General features: G+C 36.8%; 1 non-coding gene across 1 annotated transcript; it reads right to left on the bottom strand.

Annotated features, from left to right (window-relative positions):
- Positions 1 to 1044: 1044 nt before the first annotated feature.
- On the bottom strand, positions 1045 to 1151 carry LOC127098917 (small nucleolar RNA R71). The gene has a single exon (XR_007793601.1). It is a non-coding gene; the product is annotated as a small nucleolar RNA R71 (small nucleolar RNA).
- Positions 1152 to 17466: the final 16315 nt, after the last annotated feature.

Genomic DNA, 17466 nt, shown 5'->3' on the forward strand with positions numbered 1-17466 from the left:
TTCTATAGATTCTATTATTTTCAAAAGTGATTTTAGACTTAACGAAATAGTGAGAACGTACGTTAAACTATAAAGTCATAGTCTAATTCAACAGAGCGAGAGTTTGAGGAAAAGACTTTTAATTAATAGTGTCTACTGAAAAGACTTATTTTAAAATTAAGAAAAAGACCAACGAAGATTTGATTCCCCAAATACGACGAACTACATACTGATATCCATATTATTTGATATTTTATCTAGATCCAAATTTAGTTTTATTTTTTCCCCCTAATCATTAAAGTATCATCCGCCTTAGCTTTACGCAGTAACCCTAGAAAAACGGTAGATCGATTCATTAAGCCCCTGTGGGATCGATATATTTTAAAACTACGCGATTAGACTGTGCGCTTGCAGTTTTTGGCGCCGTTGTCGGGGAACTTTTATTTAGTCGATATCGTAACTCTTCTGTTACGCTGTAGAGACTAAGGCAATTTTTATTTTTTCCCTCTTTCGTTGATTTGTATGCCACACACTCGCTCACAAGGCGAGCCATACTACTTAAAAATCAACGACGTCGAACGATATCTCCGATTATTACGACGAATTCGGGAGTATCGTGCTAGAAACAATCTTCCTCCGATCGAAGTTCCTGATCTCAAAAATCTCCTTCCTTTAACGATACCAGCGATGGCCGAACCAGCTCGTGCTCTTCGAGATTACGCTGCTCCATCGCAGGATGAGCCGCATTCGAGTATTGTTCCACCCGCAATCGAAGCGAACAACTTCGAACTTAAACCTTCGCTGTTGCAGGCAGTGCAACAGAATCAATTTTTTGGAAATCCTACCGAGGATCCAAACCTTCATTTATCCGTATTTGTCCAATACGCTGACACTATTAAAGCTAATGGTGTCACTTCAGAGGCAATTCGACTTCGTCTCTTTCCTTTCTCATTAAGAGATAAAGCTAGAAGATGGCTTCAGTCTCTTCCTTCCAACTCAGTCACCACATGGAATGAGTTGAAGAAAGTCTTTCTTGCCCGATATTTTCCTCCAAGCAAAACAGCTATGTTGAGAGCCCAGATAAATGGATTTAAGCAAAAAGATAACGAATCTCTTTTTGAAGCATGGGAAAGATACAAGGATATGATGAGACTTTGCCCACACCATGGTTTAGAGGACTGGTTAGTAATGCACACCTTCTACAATGGTCTCTTGTACAACACAAGGTTAACAATACACGCCGCCGCCGGTGGTGCGGTTATGGATAAACCTTACACCGACGCTTATCAACTTATAGAGAGCATGGCCCAAAATCATTATCAGTGGGGAAGCGACCGAACAGTGGTAGAAAAACCTCAAACAAAAGGTGGCATGTACGAGATAAGTAGCCTTGATCATGTTAATGCAAAAGTGGATGCTCTTGCCCAGAAAATTGAAAGTTTAAATGCATCACCTCCAGCCACCGTGGTTGCCGTAACTCAAAATTGCGAGGTCTGTGGAATTCAAGGTCACACTCCTACAGATTGTCAACTCCTAACAGGAATTCAAACAGATCAGGTGAACTATGCTCAAGGAAATCCTTACTCGAATACCTATAACTCAAACTGGAAGAACCATCCTAATTTCTCGTATAAAAGTAACAACGCTTTATACGCACCAGGTCAAGCTCCCTGTCAAGCTCCAGCTGTACCACCTGGATATCAAAAGCCGACCCCATCTACACCTAACAATAACGTTCCTAGGAAATCCAACTTGGAAATCATGATGGAGAACCTCATAGCTTCTTAACAGCAAACCAATAAAGAGTTCTTAAACCAGAATGTACACACTAGTGAAGAGATTAAACAACTAGCAAGTAAAGTAGATGCCCTGGCTACCCATAACAAAATGTTTGAAACACAAATCTCACAAGTAGCTCAATAACAAGCGTCTACTGCTGCCCCAACTGGTACATTTCCTGGACAACCACAACCTAATCCGAAAGGCCACGCTCATGCAATTATACTACGAAGTGGTACAGAGGTAGAAAGACCATCTGACCCAAGGATTGAGAACCAAAACTCTAAAAAGTCAACTGAGGAAGAAGGTAAACCTAAGGAAAAGGAAGAGTGTAATAAGGAAACTGTAGAAAAAAAGAACCTTATGTACCTCCACCGCCTTACAAACCACCTATCCCTTATCCTCAAAGGCTAATTAAAACCAAAAACGCGGGCCAATTTAAAAAATTTGTTGACCTACTGAAACAATTAAACGTCACAATTCCTTTTACAGAAGCTATTACACAAATGCCCTCATATGCTAAGTTCTTAAAAGAAATTTTATCTAATAAAAAGAAACTTGAAGATAACGAAACCGTTACACTCACTGCTGAGTGTAGCGCAATAATCCAAAATATGCCTCCTAAACTTAAAGATCCTGGTAGTTTTTCTATACCCTGTCATATAGGAAAATTTGTCATAGACAAAGCTTTATGCGATTTAGGATCCGGTATCAGTGTTATGCCCTTGTCCATATGTAAGAAACTTGAAATGGGAGAATTAAGACCAACTTAAATGTCTGTGCAATTAGCAGATCGTTCCGTTAAATATCCCGTAGGAAATCTTGAAAACGTTCCCGTACGCATAGGTCAATTCTACATTCCCACCGATTTTATAATTATGGACATAAGAGAAGATGAAGTTACCCCCATTATATTGGGAAGACCCTTCTTAGCAACTGCTGGTGCTATCATAGACGTAAAACGAGGACGACTCACTTTCGAAGTAGGAGAAGAGAAAATTGAGTTTATTCTTTCCCAATTTTTGAAAGCACCCGCGATAGAAGACACATGTTACTTCATGGATATCATCGATGAATGCATAAAAGAAACAGAATTCAAAAATGACGATTTGTCCGACTATCGTGTAGAAGACAGACTGAACCAATGTTTAGCAATAACATCAGATCCTACACAATGCCTTAAGAAACCAACCCTCGACCTGAAAACACTTCCCAAAAATTTGAGATATGAATTCCTAGACTTAGAACTTGAACGACCAGTAATAGTCAATGCAGACCTAGGAAAACTTGAAACCGAAAAACTCCTACATATCTTAAGAAAATATCCAACCGCATTAGGATACAACATCACCGATCTTAAAGGGATAAGTCCTTCTATTTGTATGCACCGCATCATGCTAGAAGAAGACTGTAAGACTTCTAGGGAACATCAGAGGAGACTAAACCCGATCATGAGTGAGGTAGTGAAGAAGGAATTAACGAAGTTATTAGAGGCAGGTATCATATATCCTATATCCGATAGCAAATGGGTTAGTCATGTACACGTAGTACCAAAGAAAGGAGGTATAACAGTGATCGAAAATGAAAAAGGAGAAACTATAACCAAACGAATTGAATCGGGATGAAGAATGTGCATTGATTATAGAAAGTTAAACAAAGCAACCCGAAAAGATCATTTTCCTTTACCATTCATAGACCAGATGTTAGAACGACTAGCCAAGCATTCTCATTTCTGCTATCTGGACGGTTACTCAGGTTTCATTCAAATACCAATTCATCCTGATGACCAAGAAAAGACAATGTTCACATGTCCTTTTGGTACCTTCGCTTATCGACGAATGTCGTTTGGCTTGTGCAATTCTCCTGCAACTTTCCAAAGGTGCATGATGGCAATATTCGCCGATTTTCTCGATAACATCATGGAAGTCTTTATGGATGACTTTTCCGTATGCGGGCAAAGTTTCAAAGAATGTCTTGAAAACCTAGAAAGAGTTCTAGAACGATGTGTAAAAGTAAACCTAGTACTTAATTGGGAAAAATGTCACTTTATGGTACAAGAAGGAATTGTTTTAGGACACATCATATCAAATAGAGGAATTGAAGTAGACAAAGCCAATATAGAAGTAATTGAAAACCTTCAACCTCTGAAAACTGTGAGGGAAATACGAAGCTTCTTAGGACATGCCGGTTTTTACCGACGATTCATTAAAGATTTCTCTAAAATAACTAAACCTTTAACCGAATTATTAATGAAAGACGCTGAATTCATCTTCGACAATAAATGTTTAGAAGCATTTCAAACACTTAAACAACCATTGATCTCCGCGCCCATAATGCAAACCCCGGATTGGAATGAACCTTTCGAAATAATGTGGGACGCAAGTGACTACGCCGTAGGCGCTGTTTTAGGACAACGAAAGGATAAAAAACTTCATGTCATATATTATGCGAGTAGAACTCTAGATGAAGCGCAAATGAATTACGCCACGACCGAGAAAGAACTTTTAGCAGTAGTATTTTCACTAGATAAATTTCGTTTCTACTTGGTCGGAGCTAAAATAATCGTTTACACTGATCACACTTCCATTAAGTACCTCTTAACAAAAAAGGACGCTAAACCTAGACTCCTAAGGTGGATCTTGTTGCTACAAGAATTTGATTTGGAAATCAAAGATAAAAAAGGAACTGAAAACGTAGTAGCAGATCACCTCTCTAGACTCGAAAACCTGGAACCGGAAAGAACATCGATCAACGATGATTTCTCGTACGATAAACTTATAGCTAATTTGGGAGAAAATAGAGTTGACAAACAGGTAGAGACCATCTTGGCTATATGCGTTACACCATGGTACGCTGATTTTGTCAATTATTTAGCCGCCGGAGTGGTTCCACTTGATTTATCCTACCAACAAAAGAAACGATTCTTCCATGACATAAAACATTATTACTGGGACGACCCTTTACTTTTCAAAAGAGGCTCCGATGGTATTTTTCGTCGCTGTATACCTGAAGAAGAGGTAGAAAGTATAATCCAACATTGTCATTCCGCTCCTTATGGTGGACATGCAAGTACAACCAAAACCTGCTCTAAAATCCTACAAGCCGGTCTTTATTGGCCAAACATATGGAAGGATGTACATACCTCTGTCAAGAAATGCGATAGGTGTCACCGCACAGGAAACATATCTAGACGTGACGAAATGCCACAAAAAGGCATTTTGGAAGTAGAAATTTTCGATGTGTGGGGAATAGATTTCATGGGACCTTTTCCACCTTCTTTTGGTAACAAGTACATACTCGTAGCGGTTGACTACGTATCAAAATGGATTGAGGCTATAGCTTCTCCAACAAACGACACACGAGTAGTAATTAAACTCTTTAAGAATATTAATCTTTCCAAGATTTGGTGTCCCAAGAATAGTCATCAGTGACGGTGGATCTCATTTCATATCTAAAATACTCGAAAAATTATTGTTTAAGTATCGTGTAAAACATCGAGTAGCAACACCTTACCCCATCCTCAAACTAGTGGACAAGTGGAAGTGTCTAATAGAGAAATTAAACAGATATTGGAAAAAACTGTCGCTACATCGAGGAAAGACTGGTCATCAAAATCACCCGAAGCTTTATGGGCATATCGAACCGCTTACAAAACTCCCACAGGAACAACCCCATTTAAGCTTATTTATGGTAAATCGTGTCACCTCCCAGTGGAGTTAGAACATAAGGTCTATTGGGCTATTAAAAATTTAAATTTAAACTATAAGGCCGCCGGTGAAAAGCGAATTCTAGATATAAACGAATTAGAGGAACTTAGACAAGATGCATACAAAAATGCTAAAATCTACAAGGAAAGAACGAAAAAATGGCATGATAAACGTATATCAAGGAAAACTTTCAAACAAGGCGATGTAGTCCTATTGTTTAACTCTAGACTTAAGTTATTCCCAGGAAAACTACGCTCTAGGTGGTCTGGCCCTTTCAAAGTCACTAATGTCTTTTCTAGTGGGGCTGTAGAAATTAAAGGAAAATCTATTGAATCATTTATCGTAAACGGGCAGCGTCTAAAACATTATCATTATGCTGAAAACAATGAAGACTCGCAAGTCCTGCACTTAGACGTATTGTCTCCAAAATTAATAGATTAACATTTAATAGTTTTCTGTCGAGCTTGCGACATTAAACAAAGCGCTTCATGGGAGACAACCCACAAATTTTTATTTTTCTTTGATTATTCTTTTGATTTTATTCAGTTTTCATTCTTCATTTTCTTTATTTTATTAAATTTTTCTTCTTTTCTTCTTTCGGCATCTGGCCAAATCCTGACTAAAATTCTTGTTTTTCTTTTCTTTAGTTAACACTGACCTGATGGCACATATTGATCACATGGGTATTAATTTCCGAGGGAGAGCTCAGAGACAAGAATTTGAAGAACTTGCTGAGAGAGACATGCACCCAATTTTTTATGCTGATGATTGTGCAACGACCGTACTTGGGCTAAGAGATAGTGTCCTATATCTGCTGAATCAAATAGGGTGGGAAACCACTCCTATTCGGAGACAATTTGTTACTTACCGGAGGCTAACTCTAGAATTCCTTAACTCCCTAATTTATTTACCGAACCATGGAAAAGGAATAAACCGAGGTTTCATTCAATTCAGGATGTTCAATATGGAGTATCAGTATAACATTAGAGAATTTACTAACCTCTTAGGGTTCCCTACTTCTTTTGACACATTCACCATGAACCAAGAGGACCTCTTTGAATATCGAGAGCTTGAGCATTTTTGGGGAAGTTTGACGGGAAATGACGAACCTGAGGAACATGAGTTTCTTTCTGGAAACATACATAACCCAACTTTTCGTTATTTCCACAAGATCCTAGCACACACTCTTTTTGGGAAAAGTTAAAACATTACCACAGTATCACGTGATGAACTTTTCATAATATTTTGTGCTTCCCAGAATCGTCCAGTGAATGGTGCCACTTATATGTTGGCGAGTTTTGACCTCCTTATTCAAGATGACCGTGCACCGATTCAAATAGGGGGATTGATAACTATGATTGCTAATTCTATTGGATTGCGCCAACCCATGCTTGATTTGAACCCTTTTTGCGGTATTCAGCCTATGAATATAAATTTCCTTTTCAACACTATGTTTATAGGAAACCTTGGACCTGAAGAGTTTGAACTATTAATTAACAACCAAGCTTTTTACCTATTCACCATGCCTAGCCCGATGACTAGTGTCCATAACCGAAATAATTGGCTCTACAACCTGGATGGAATGCCTTCTCCTGTTAGATCTGTTGAAACCATCCAAGATTATGAGATTCTTGACAACCAGATTCCTAATGCTGAGTCTGATCCGCAGACACCAACTAGTTACCATGATGTTGCCTCTCCACCTCATCATATCCCGTCCGCAGAATCGGCAGTACCTGATTTTAGACATCATATGCCCGGAACTGATTATAATACCGCTATTCAAGCTTTGATGTCAGAACAAGATGCCATTAGAGAAGAGTTAACTATGATGGGACATGAATTTATGGAACACATGAGTAGAATGACAAATCAATTTCACGAGTTGCTACACCGTGTCAATTCCTTTGCTCCTCCGACGAGAGATTCTACAAGTGGCTAGAAGAATTGCAGTTAACTAGTTTTAGTCTTAGGAAATTTATAGTTTCGTTTGACAATATTTTTAATCTTAGGATTTTTTTCCGCATGTTTTATTTTATCTTCAGTCAAATATTACATTATGAAGCTACTGGCATTATTGGTTAAATTAAATTTCATTTTGATTTATGCACTGTCTAAAATTACCAATGCTGATATATATTGTATGCTACTACTTACATGCTAAATTTCTGATCACGTACAAGTATACACTACTCCTAATATTATATACTACCACCTGTATTTTTGCTTATTAGAGAAAAAAAAATATATTCTATGGTGTAGTAATGTAGCATCCATGACACAATTTTAAAGTCAAAGTAGCATTGATATTTATGGTCATGGCAATTCAAAAAAATAAAAATAATAATAATAATAATAATAATAATAATAATAAAACAAAAACTTGTCACGAATTTTAACCAATGCATGCTGCCACCCTGCATCGTGACGAACGTTTTGACCGTTGCATGATCAGAGGTGTGACGAGCGTAACGCATGCTGTCACGGTCGCAACACCCCCATGACGCCCGTCACGCATGCGGTCACGAACGTGACAACTTGCTTTCTCGTAAATGTTTTTGACCGTTATGCTGTCACGAACGTGACACATTGCTGCTTCGTAACCTTGTCGTGACCGTTACCCCCATTCAATTCACCTCTTTATCCCCATTAATTTTTTTTTCTCACCAACTTCTCCTTCCAATTTTAAAACTCCTTCTTTAAATACCTTCACCACATTTTTCATCCTACACCACATCATTCCAAAAACCATTCTATACAAAAAAATTCATCCCCTTTTCCTTTCTCCCTTTTTTCTACCTACCAATCAAAATGGCGGAGAACCAACATCAAGAAATGCAATTTGGAAATATGATTTTCCGAACTGAAGATAGTAACTATCAATGGGAGCAGTTTGTTCGTTTCTAGCAACGTGGTGTCACATCTACCAGATACCCAGATTTCAATTGCTTACAAGAATTGGGATTACATCAAGGAGTGCAATGGCTGCTTAGGCTATCCGATTTAACTTTTCTGTGCACACAAAATCATCCAACATACCCATCATTCACCTTGGAGTTTTTAAGCTCTTATTCATACACCACTCCAACCGGTGAGGACGAGTACTTCACCGGTGTCGCAAAATTCCGTATGTTCAACACTGAGTACGCACTATCTCAAGAACAGTTGAGTGCCATGCTACATTTTCCTGAAGGAGACGACGTCCACCCAAGAATCCCTCCAAACTCAGAGTGGAACACGATCGCATTCGAACTTTTTCGAAAAATATCCGGTGTGGTAACCACCAATTGGGATGCATTACTTGCTTCACACATACACAACCCCACTATCCGGTATTTTGTCCGTATTTTGCAAAACACCATCTTTGGAAGAGCCAACAACAGCAAAGTTAACGCGAAAGAATTATTCTTCCTACACTGCATCTTTTCAGCAAATACAAGGGTCAACGCCGCCTCTTTCTTACTTCACCATATTCGTACCCTTTGTGCTCGAGGCAATCAACCTTTTGTGATTGGAGGATTAATAACCATCATCGCACTCGGTTTAAATTTAGGGGACCGACTTCAGAATTTGCAATCTTTGCCACCCCTGTTTATGGATATCAGCTATTGTCGCTCCTGCCGCTTAATCAAAAATAGGGTAGGCAGGAATTATTATCTTATGGTGAATAACCAAGAAATCCCAAGCGTCGTTTTGCCCAACATTGCACTCACCGGTGTTACTAACCCCAACAGATTCATCTACGATTTGAATGCTCCCAAACCTACCATGCCTACACAAGCAAACCCGCCCCCAGATGAGTTTGATGAAATGGAGCAAGGTGATCAAGGTCCTGAACAACATTCTGTCCCACATAATCCTTCCGATAATGTAGCTAGTCCATCCTCCCGACGTCTTCGAAGAAGAAGGCCTACAACAAATGATGACATCATGGATGCTATTGAACATCAAGACCAACGGCTTGATGCCATGCATGCGCAGAATAACGAAGTAATGCAACTGATGCGCCAGATGCAACAACAACAACAAGAGAGGAATGCAATAACCGACCAGAGGTTCACTGACTTGCTTAACAGGTTTGATGACTTGGTAGTACGTGAACGATCACAGGGTCTGAGAACAAGAGGACGCAGGCAGAATTGAGTTTGGGTACCATTTTTTCCTTTTTTTCGCTTTTTTTTAAACATTGGGGACAATGTTTTATTTAAGTGTAGGGGGGAAAACTTTGTTTCATTCATGTTAAGATTTCCTATCAGTATGTTTATTTCCCTTTCAAGTATGTTATTTCCCTTTCAATAATAATTTTTTCTTTCTTAAGTCAAGTCCCTAGTGTGAAAATTTTTATTATCTATTCTCCTCAATTTTCTTGAGCCATAACAAAATTCAACACACTCAATAAGTATAAAGGTTGCTTATTTTATAAAACTTGAGTGAAATTAAGACAAAATTATTACCGTCCCAACACTCTAAAAACCTCAGCATGTTAGATTAGTTTAAGTACCTTTTATACCAATTCCTTGAACTTATAGTTTTATAGTAACCCGGAGTAGTTTATACGAGAAGTCGGCACCATCTAAATAGCAAACTACATGGAGAGCCGATGAATACAAGTGAATGATTCCCAAAATAACATATTAAAAATCAGGAAATGCACTAATTAAGTTAGGTGATCCTTACTCGATCATTTAATCCAAAGGCTGCGGACCCTACAAAAACATAGTATGAACGACCCATTGTGAGTTGGTTCAGCGGTTTCTGGTGCTGAACTTGGCAGGGCGGACTACGGTCCGATCCCCCGCAATTTGCAATAGACTAAATAAAGAAGTTATCCAACTTATGTACTAGAACTTCTAACTAAAAGGGGATCAGAATCGCTAATCGGTTACTCCATTATGTGCGCGAAAAGATAAAGGGCTTAATGTGATTTCGCTCGAATGAAAACGGGTGAAATAAGAGTAAAAGAACTAGGCTGAGCTATAATAGCATGACTCGAACTGGTTTGCATAAGGTGGGGTTATTTAGTGTTGTTACGATAGTTTTTGATGTTAAGATTAAACTCAGGTTATTTCTAACGAGATTTACTTGCAACCTATTACGAATTGATGTGTGTTTGGAAATTTCATCTGGCTAATATTTAAAAAAAAACGATTTCTACATTGTTTCTTGCTTGAGGACAAGCAAAAGTCTAAGTGTGGGGGAGTTTGATAACATGAAACTATATCACATTTTTAGACTTGATTTAATTAAATAATATCGTTATTTGATTCAATTTATTTTATATTATTAGATATTACTCGGAATTTTCTTATTATTTATTTCAGGTATCATTATTTAAAGCACATGTGAAAAAGAAAGAAAAGGGGTGCAAAAAGAAGATTTTCTAGAAAAGCAGCAAGCTGAAGCACCAAAGCCCAGCCCACGTTTGGAACAAAAACATTGTTGTCACGACCGCAACAAGCACGTGCCTATCGCCACGTCCTAAGACCTAGTGTTACGACCGTAACACATAGTGTGACGGATGTCACACATTCCACTCCTATATTTTGGGCTTTACGTGCGTGACTGAGTGGACGGTTTTCCCTAAATTCTCTCATGCACTCGGAGACGCTTTGAACCATACTGAAGACACATTCTAGGAGACAATTATCTTGGGAGGTTAATATAAATAAACCTCACAAAAGCCAATTGAAGCGCTCTCTTCTCCGTACAATTTTTCCAGCATTCTAATTTTTCAAGAAATTTATTTCTTTTTTTTTCTTTTTCTTTTAGTTTAATTTCCGAAGCATACAATTTACTTTCTCACGATAGTTTCTACACCGGAAACTATTGTGTAATTTTTACTGGATCTAACCTTACGTTAGATCATAGTATTTTATTTCCTTGTTTTTACTTTCCTATCTGATCGAGAATTGTGAAGAACAAATCCAACCGACTTGTGATGGAGTGTTCGAGCATCGAAGCATAAGAGATAAAATCCAGATTTCTAGTATTTTTCCAGGTTCATTAATTAATTAATTTATCGTTTTAATTTACATATGCTTTGTTCCGCTGTTTATATATGTTGTTTGTTTGATATGGTCGTATTTATGCATGATTATTGTTTATGCATGTTTATCATGTCTGGCTAATTAATTTAGATATCGGTATGTAGAGTAAGCGGAATAAAGGAATCCAAATTGAGTTGGTTTAAATTTATTTCAGAATATAGTTACTCTTTTTCTGGTCTCAATTTACAAAGTTAATGCCAAGGTTTTTGTACGAGAGTAAAAGACATAAAGAAGTTAAAATCAATAGAACGACGGTTTAAGTTTTTAACTAGACAGTGTAAATTGAACATTAACTTTAAATCAGGGCGAAAGCAATTTTTAAGGTTAATTAAATTCTAATTATTTTCAAAAATTATTTTTAAAAGTTAAATGTGAGGGCGAGAGTTAAGCATTTAAGTTTAATCATATAATCTAAGTCAACAGAGCGAGAGTTTGAGACGAGGGCGTTTAAATGGTTAGTATTTTCTCAAAAGGAGTTTCTATAGATTCTATTATTTTCAAAAGTGATTTTAGACTTAACGAAATAGTGAGAGCGTACGTTAAAATATAAAGTCATAGTCTAATTCAACAGAGCGAGAGTTTGAGGAAAAGACTTTTAATTAATAGTGTCTACTGAAAAGACTTATTTTAAAATTAAGAAAAAGACCAACGAAGATTTGATTCCCCAAATACGACGAACTACATACTGATATCCATATTATTTGATATTTTATCTAGATCCAAATTTAGTTTTATTTTTTCCCCCTAATCATTAAAGTATCATCCGCCGTAGCTTTACGCAGTAACCCTAGAAAAATGGTAGATCGATTCATTAAGTCCCTGTGGGATCGATATCTTTTAAAACTACGCGATTAGACTGTGCGCTTGCAGTTAGTACCCCGATAGACTCATAAAGTCGCGACCAATTCCCGCATAAGATGTTTAAGAATGAGAAAGACGGATAGCTACTGCTCTACACAATAAAGCTATGGAAAAGCCTTATATTGTTGAAGTTCTTTTGAAGCAAGTAGAAGTTGAGGTTGTGACAAAAATTATGGAGAAGGAAGCTAAGTGTCCTTCTAATGTTGGTACTCTTGATATAAAAGAAGAAGTTGTCGTTCATACTCATGAGGCCTATGAGGAGGAAGTTCAACCTACTTCATATGCTAAAGTTACTATGAAAATAGGTACTCATCTTAATTATATCTCATATATAATATTAAATTCTTTTGTTCTAGAGGAATTATCAAATCACCTAGCTGATGAATTATCTTCTAATCATAACCAACCAGCTTATGTGTCTAATTCAGAACAACCAACACCCATCAACATTATACTTGAACCACCCATTGAGGTGTCTAGTGCTAAGCCTTCTAGCACTGGTTTTGGTAAATCCGACTTGAATCCTATGAACATCATGCCTTACCATGTCATCCCTATGCAAACTACACCTTATGTTGAATCTTCCCAACCAAACCTTGTTCAATCTGACATTGCTATTATATTTGAATATGATTAAGGAATCTAAGACCAATCAATACTTGAACCTCAAAATTTACCCTAACACTAACAAGAAATCCCCACTCACACCAATTACTACTCAAAATGAGGTTGAACAAGTAACTCTAAACCAACCTCCAAAAGATCTACAACTGACAACTACTAGAACTATAACCTATCCAAAATTCTGAACAATCTGACCATCACAACTCACCTTCAGCGACAAGATATGTTGTGTCAGAATCTAACACATTACCTTTACCTAGTCCCTCTACACCTCACTCTGCTATATGCCCAACCCTTCCAACTTACATGAACTACCAAATGGAAGAGTTTAGAACTATTACTTTTGATAGAGTTCGAAATTTGGTTGCTGAGAGGTGTTGCGGTAAATTCATGACCATTAAGCTATGGATAAACTTAACGTCAATAAAACAAGAGTCACCACCGCGCTTTTATGTTTCCAAAGGAAAAGGAAAACTTACGAACAAAACCCAAAGATAAGAAGTTTTAAAATCAAAACTAATAAAATGTCAGAGATTACAGGTAAGGGGGTTGGTTACACATAGGGAAGGTGTTAGCACCTAGAGTGTCCTAGGTACTCCTAAGAAGCCCTTTTTTATGTGTGTATGTGTTTTGGTATAAAATGATGTTTGCAATGAATGGAGTGTGGGGATGAGTAAATAATTCATTAATTAAATTTTTGTGTTTGACTAGACCTTCGGACTTGTGCCTACGTACCAAAGGGCCTAGAAGAGTTTGAATGAGTGTTATTTCTTTTTGTCTTTTGAAGTTTTAAGTCAATGTGATTAGATTCATTTACAAGTTTGAGTTAAGAAAAGATTTTGAAAATGCAATGGCATAAGGCCAAAGTTTCTAATTTGTAGTAAAGAGTCTAAGTTAGAAAACACAATCAAAGAAGATTTGAAAAAAAGGGGAGAGATTTGAAATTTAAGAAGTGGGAGGATATGAAGAGACTAATACTAAGCAAAAATTTAAAAGTTAAGAGTTGAAACTATCTGACCAATAGGATGTAATCCAATAGACAAGAATGTCATATAGAAATCCACTTTTCCTTTGGATTTTATAATCAAGCAATATCAATAAGCAAGTAGAAATATGAAGAGCATGGCATCAAATAAATATAGCAACATCCAAGCCAGCAACTTCATAGTCTTCTTCTTAATCTCCCCATGTATAAGATGACATACTCCGTGGATAGCTCAAAATAAGGCATTAGACACAGGTTCAAAGTGACATTTGCATCAAGACCATGTAGCAGATGAACTCAAGTGGATCCCAATACTTGATCAGATGAAATTTCAAATCACAAGAACTTGGTTTCAGAAATGTTGGCATTGGCCAAATCCTTTTGCATATGGAATGTTGCCTAATTCTAAGTCCAAAGCTCGGATCAAATCCAACAGTCCACACAAACATTTTTTAGGGGTTTTTGTTGTTTATTAGGTATGTTAACGTCCTAAGACCACAAGCACAAACAAGATACACAAACAAGTATATACAATCACAATATATGACTCAAGGGAGCAAAGTGAAAATGACATTAATATAAACAAGTTAAATGATATGTAAAATGGCAAATGATAAATGGCTTGAATTTAAAGTGCATAAAGTAAATGACTTGAAATTAAAAGCAACAATAATAAAAGTTAGTCAAATGTTACTTGATTAGATGTTAGTGGAGTTTTGCTTTTCAATTGTTTAAGTCATCCTTTGGAGAACACTCAACCCTCTATTCACAAGCATGGGTCCTTGAACCAAGACATCTTCCAAAGGAAGGAAAAAAGGCCAACTTTCCACACAATACCATGAAAGGGGGGAGACTTACAATCTCACTTACTAGAATGCTATGCCTTTGAGTCAAAATTTAGCACTATGTTAAGCAATCGCAATTGGACTTATGTAGAAGTCACAACTATCTGAGGCCAGGCAATAGAAATTTTGGTGTCAATGCATGTTAGAGATATGGTATGATGGACCCTCCTCCTAAAACATACCACACACAAAATAAAATGATCAAAGGGTGGACCTAATCTCATCCATACTTGTATTGGTTCATCTAACACAAAGACATTGATGAACCAATTAACCTTAGGATATGGAGACTTCATTGGTCAATAAGATGAATAGGATAGAAAGGGATTGAAGATGAAGAGGGAGGGAAGGTGAGACAAACACAAATTGGTCATGGGAGGAATTTTACCAAATTAAAATCATTCATTCATTTTGGGAGATGAAATGTACATTTCATCAATCCCCTAAATCCAAGGATTTTAATCCAACAAAAGTCAAATCAACCTTGTCCCAGGCCCAAACACATAGTCAAACTTCACAAGTAAATAAAAATGGCTCAACATAATTTCTACTCAATTAAACAATTAAAAACCAAATTAAAATGCATTTAAATTAAATTATGTTTGATCGAAAACCTAAAACCTCTTCAAAACACCAAATAAATGGCCAATAGATTTATCATAGGTCAAACAAGGTCAAAGGACCTTGGAGAAAAAATTTCATTATTTTTTAATAGTCAGAAGTATTTTAAACAATTAAATCATGAAAAATATCAAAATTGATCCAAAAAATAGTTTTAATTCATAAAATGAAAGATAAAAATATTTGAATTTTTTTGGTGAAAGTCCCATATTTTTTGGATCAATAATGAAATTAATATGAATTAATTAAAACTAAGAAATTAAATGAAATAAACAGAAATTCAAAAAAATGAGAACCATCTGATCTCCCTCATTAATTGAGGTGGCATATCAGATGGTGAGAAACAAGCGGTCCACCATGCACCAGGTCAAGCGTGCTGCAACAATTATAATCAGAACCAAAGGCTGAGATTAAAATATTTTAAATGGATCATGTGGCTGAGATGTGTGACAATAAATCACCGGAGCCAGAGCTTCGGTCTTCTTCTCTAGTGGACCTAACCAAACTGGTCCACCATCAACCATCTCCAAAATGAAAAAGCAAGACATGGATTTAAATAAAAAAAATGCTTAGGAGCTCAAATTTGGCCTCAATTTTGTCCAATTCCAAGTATATGAAAAGATACAGGGGTTGAATTTTGAGGATCATGAACTGAGTTACTTCGATTTGACCTCAAAACCACTCAATCTTGTAGCCTACATTGGTAGGACTTCATCAAACCAACAATCAGTCAAAATGGATGAGTAATAAGGGAGAATCGAAGAAGAAAAGTTTCTGAAGTCTCACCTTCGAGGAGTTTCAGATTAGCTTGATCTTGCTTTCAGTTTGGCTTGGCTTGACTCTAGAAGCTTGCAAAATATGATTTGGATGGTTAAAAAGCTTGGACTCTTGGTGTTTCAATTCTAAAACAGAAGGAGAATTGAAACTCGGTTTCTCAAGAAACCTTCAAGATTGTGCTTTCAATGGTGTTTGGGGAAGAAAGGGGTCTAATCTTGGGCAAGAGGGATCCTATTTATGATCTTGAAGGGTCTTAATTATAGCTAGTGTGAATGATATTTGCACATTTCCAAATTTGGAAAAATTTCAAATTCTCCCTTGCATGGATGCATGGGAGTGCATTAGGCTCATGAGATGATGTCATCTGATCCAAAGTTCAATGTACTTCATGCTTAAATCATGTTAGAAGCTCATGCAAATTTATATGGAAAGTGGAACTTGAAATTTTCCAAATGGGGCTTTAACTTACACCCATGTGCAAGTCCCTCAATTTTAATCCAAATGTGATAATCTTTGATGTTTTGAAAGATGAGATAAAGGGGAACAACTTTCATGTTGAGTACTTTTTCATTTAAAGCTTGGATCATGATCAATTTTGAGGTGGAAGTTTGGGAAATCAAACATATTTGAAACTTTTCTAAGTCCCAAGTCAAATGTTCACTTCTTCCACCTTAAATAACTTTTTCTATGGATTTCAAATGAGAAAAATCCCTTCATCAAAGTTGTATCTCTTTCAAACCTCTTCAATTTGGTCATGAATTTGACCTCATTTAGATTTGGCATTAAGGAGTTATGCATTTTAGAAGTTGAGGAAAATCACTTGTTCAATGGTATTGGCTCAAAATGACCTATAATGTTTCCTCTTGACACATGCATTTGCAAATTTAATTTGCACTTCCTCTAAACATCAAAGTTGAAGTAGACATATTGAATTTGACCATGTAATTTTAATTGATTTCATCTCATAAACATTGAGCAAGTTATGGTCTTGGGAAGTTGACCTCCAAACTAGGGTTTAGACAAAATGACCTATAATCTTTCACCATAGAAAATGACTTTCCAAGCAAAACTAGGTCTTGACTTCAACATGAAAGTTTTTTGGAATGTCATCTTGAGTAACTTTGCGCTTGTAATATTTTTCATATGACATAAATTGTAGGAGATAGGCTCTAGAGAACCCCAATTTTGACTAGTTGACTTTCTCTGGTCAACCACCATGAGCCATTGTAAGACCCCAATTT

This window comes from Lathyrus oleraceus, chromosome 6 (genome assembly GCF_024323335.1).
Source record: "Lathyrus oleraceus cultivar Zhongwan6 chromosome 6, CAAS_Psat_ZW6_1.0, whole genome shotgun sequence".
Lineage (NCBI taxonomy): Eukaryota > Viridiplantae > Streptophyta > Magnoliopsida > Fabales > Fabaceae > Lathyrus > Lathyrus oleraceus.